Below are 4,554 nucleotides of genomic sequence, written 5' to 3'. Positions count from 1 at the left end.
TATGGGTGTGAATTTTGGGCTAGCAGCACCCTCATCTCAAAATGGAAACAAATTGAGAAAATCCAAAAATGCTTGATCATGGGCAAGTTCAAAATAAAAAAGGTGGTATCTTATGAGATAATGTTGAGTGAAACAGGAGCAACTCCCATTGAAGCAATTGCTATGGTGCTACTCATAAGATATCTAAAAAGAATTGAGCAAATGTGAGTAGGTAGATGGCCTAATGTTATCTTCAATGAAGACATGAGTGAAAGAAAGAAAACATGGATGAAACAAAACTACATATGGATGAAAAAATGGAATATCTACCTCAATGCCTCCCACAAATAGCAAGGAGCTAAAAGATTTTGTTACGGAGAACTTTCGTAAACGGGTATGGGGAAAAGAGTTGAGTAGAAAGAAGGGGTATGGGGAAAAGGGTTGAGTAGAAAGGAGAAGTAATAAATTAATGAACTCAACCCTATGTTGGATCTACAACAAAAAGAGTTCATTGGAGCTAGAATTTCATGGAGGGCAAAGGTTCTTATTGCTTAATTAAGAACCAAATAGCATCAACTTAGGTCTAAAACAGGACAGTGGAATTGGCCTAAAGAAGCTTGGGAAGAACGAGTGTGTACTTTTTTCACGTCTCCATCAGTGGAATCGGAAAAACATTTCATTTTGGAATGTGACGCATTCAAAGACATTAGAGAAAGTTATGGGAATATGCTAGCATCGATTTTTTGGCATTATCTTTTCATTAAAAGGATTGTTAGAAATTTGGACCAACTCACCATCAATTTGAACAAAAAAAAAATTAAATTACAAAAAAACAAAAAACAAAAAATTAAGATGGTAGATTTTGAAAATAATAAATTATATTTAAAATAAAAAAAATCACAATTTTTCTTGAAATTATGTTATTAAATTTAAAAAAATTATTTAATTTATTATTTAAAATAATTAATTAATATATATATATATATAATATTATATATATTTAAATTAACAAAAAAACACAATATCACTTAAAATTATATTACCAAATTCCAGTAAAAAAACTATTTAATTTATTAAATAAAATACATATCCTAGATATATATAATATAAATAGCTTTATATATAAAATGTTGCTCCAAATTGCCAAGTGTAAGCAAATACAACATTCCGTTCAAATTTACTGAAACAACATCAAATAACCGGGAGATTGCTACCATAGAACTCTGATCTAAGAACAGGAGTTCGGTTTCGATATTATTTCTGAGAGAAACAATTGTAGGTGTACTGCCACCACGATCTTATGAATCTTAACCTCAGTGAAAAGACGACCGGATTTGACTGAGTTAGAAAACTAGCTGAACTGAGTGTTAGTGAAGAATGTTTGGCCGAATCCCCAGTTAGCAGGAACTGCATCGTTGAAAGTAAGAGTTTGTCCATCGCCAATCGTTACCATGAAGGAGAGTGCCTTCCCTTCCAGTTTGCCAATATTGCTTAGCAATTGGCCCCGCAGTTCCTCTGCATCGGTTGCCAATCAGGAAAGTCAGCTGATTTCACCAACACGCTTCTCACATCGCCGATTGGCCCCCCAGTTCCTCTGCATCGGTTGCCAATCAGGAAAGTCAGCTGATTTCACCAACACGCTTCTCACGTCGCCGCTCCCACCAACGTTTGTGATGACCACCAGATTGAAGTAGGAATTCCCTTTCATTGTAAACCTCACTCCTCCATTCCTTAGGCATGGCACCCTTTTGTAAAATACAGGAACAATTCCCGCTTTGTAGGGGGCAATGGTGAGGTATGCAGGCATCGACAGGTCAAAGTGATGCCTAGGAGGGTTGCACCATCCAGCTCGTAGCAGTGACTGTAATTCTCCTTCCACCTGGAAGACACCAAGCTGGATCAGATTTCGCATTGCACACCAAGTGATAGCAAGACACGTAGGCCTCCCCTGCTCTGAAAAGGGCACCACTCAGTGCTGTGTTGCTTATGCCATACCCACCTGCGTACATATTGTCGTACCCACAAGCTCCTCCTGCCATACCATGCGATGCCACGCCATAAAAGTCAGCAATCAAATGATTAAGAAACGGATTATGTTCCATGAATCAGTTAAATCTACCATAACAACAGTCCAAACCAGCGATAATGTAGATTGTCCACCCACTAGATGCAAAAAACCAGCCCACGTGAATATGCAAATTTGATCCAAGTATCTGAAATGGAAAAATCTTTACAAACATCATTAAAAGAAATAGTTTACCCATATCGGTTGACGTTCCATAAGCCCCTCCATCCATTTCCGTTGCCGGCATTTACCAATTTAAATTGTTCTGAACAGTACCACATTATTACCATATGGATGATCAAACTGATCATATGATTCTTTGTCATCCTGTGTACGTGTGTTTTGATTGTGACTCAATCTAAATCTAAAGCTAATATGCTGAATGTGTTGAGCTTTAGATTGGCCTGTTCTTCCCCTTACCATAACTAGGTTTTATATATAGTTAGATTTGTGGTAGAATACTACCCTTCTCGTTCAAGGTGACTTAATCGTCATCAACTAGCTGGCCCCAGTTTCCATTGTCTTGGTGGGAATGCTACAACAAAAATTTATGCACTTTTATGAACTTGTTATTCAAAAGTCAAGTTTGACCAGTTCAAAGCCACTAAACATGCATCTTTCTTCGTTCTTTTAATAAACCATAAACGCTATTCACAGAATGGGCAATTTTCAAATATTAATGGTAAATATTGTTTTAAATATAATTATTTCATAGGTTTATTTAGTTGAGAAAATAAATCCTTTACCAAAATATTTTTAATTATTAATTTTTTTTATGTAAATAATTTTTTCCTATCATGGTCACCTAATACAGAAAGTTCAATTTGTCAAATTTAGGTGTGAAAAAAACATTAATGTACAAAATTTTTTCAATGATTATAACAACATTATTTAATGAAAATACAAGTTTAATATGATTATTGAAATTTCATATCCCATTTGAAAATGGGAGAAGGGCGGTGACGAACAGGGAGGGATGAAAGTCTGTAACAGGTGTTGAACTCCATAGAAGGACGTGGAGGAGGGAGCTCCAATCCCTCCTACAAGCAGACTGTTGCTAGTTGAGGCAAGAAGCCAATAGAAGAGGTCAGAGGTCTTGCTGAAGAAGGGACAGAGAACAGGGAAGAAGAGCAAGAGGGAGTCAAAGATCAGGAGAATAAATGCACGAAAGATAAGGAGGAAAACGACAAGGAAAAGGGAGCAAAAAACAAGGCACAGAAGGGACCTTGTAAACCCAAAGCTGAAGTTACACCCAGAGTAGTTCTGAATGATCCTGCTTTGCAGGCACACAGGGACCACATGAGGACTTATGCCATCATTTGTAAATTCATGGGAGTATGGCCCACTGAAAAACATTTACAGACATGGATTAAATACCATTGGAAACCAAAAGGGAGCATCGACCTACATTTGGGGTCAAAAGGATTCTTTATTATGGTCTTCACAAATATTGAGGATAAAGATAGAGTGTTTGAAGGAGGGCCCTACTTCCATGCTACTGCTGGCCTCTATATGAGGCCATGGATAATGAACTTTGTCCCGGAGCAAGAGACTTTCACATTAGTTCTGGTTTGGGTAAGACTTTACTCTCTTCCATAGGTAATAAATTAGGGCACTTTGTCAAAGCTTCTGAAGCCACTAGAAGAGGAAAATACACTTCCTTTGCATGAATCTATGTGGAAATGGATCTCTCCGGAGCTTTACCAGATGAGGTGATCTTGGAGGTTTTTGATGAAGAATGGGTGCAAACATTAAACTATGAACATATTCCCTTTAGATGTCGAAAATGTCATAAGCATGGACACCTTTTTAGGGACTGCCCTCTCAGTAAATTAGAGAATAAGAGAAAAGCTGCCACAATGAAAGATACGGAAAGCTTTCAAAAAGTGAGCCATAGAGGAAAAGGGGACAAAAGGGGACCTAAGCAATATCAAGCAGAAGGGCCTCAAGTTAAGATGAACAAGTTCCAAGTCCTCGAGGAAGAAGAAGAGATGACAAAAGGAGATCAGGGTATGGAGGGAAGTCCAGAGGAGAAGGAGATAGAGGAGGACAAAGACCAAACTAAGAATAATAATAAACAGAAAGAGACTATGATGAGCGATGTAGAACTGGATATGGGCCAGGAAATGACCCAGAGCGAGATGGAAATGGAGGACCACGAATTTCAAGAGATTCTGGATAGAGAGCACCTAGATCTGGAAGGGTTCTTGAAATAGGGAACCATGGGAGGGTTAGACTCGTTACCTCAAGAAGAGTTCTCTAGAGTACAAAAATTGTACTTATGGAAAACCCAAGCTAAATGAGTGGACAGGCAAGGTAACAAGGAAAAACAGGGTAACGAGGGTGTGAAATCTATAAAAAAAACACATCAGGATTAGCACCTAGATACCCAGGAAAGAAAAGAGGCAGAAAAAAGCAGAATGAGTTGTTGATGGAATGTGGAAAGCTAATGATAGATTCAGGTAAGATGAAAGAGTTGACCAGTTAATCTTTCACAAATCTTTAATGAT

General features: G+C 37.7%; 1 pseudogene; it reads right to left on the bottom strand.

The window, feature by feature from the left end:
* Positions 1-1,330: 1,330 nt before the first annotated feature.
* Positions 1,331-2,291, bottom strand: LOC149149615 (expansin-A13 pseudogene; annotated as a pseudogene).
* Positions 2,292-4,554: the final 2,263 nt, after the last annotated feature.

This window comes from Pinus tabuliformis, chromosome 9 (assembly GCF_031772625.1).
Source record: "Pinus tabuliformis cultivar Carrire ecotype Pingquan chromosome 9, CPIR1, whole genome shotgun sequence".
NCBI lineage: Eukaryota > Viridiplantae > Streptophyta > Pinopsida > Pinales > Pinaceae > Pinus > Pinus tabuliformis.
This window is presented reverse-complemented; position numbering and strand designations above follow the sequence as displayed.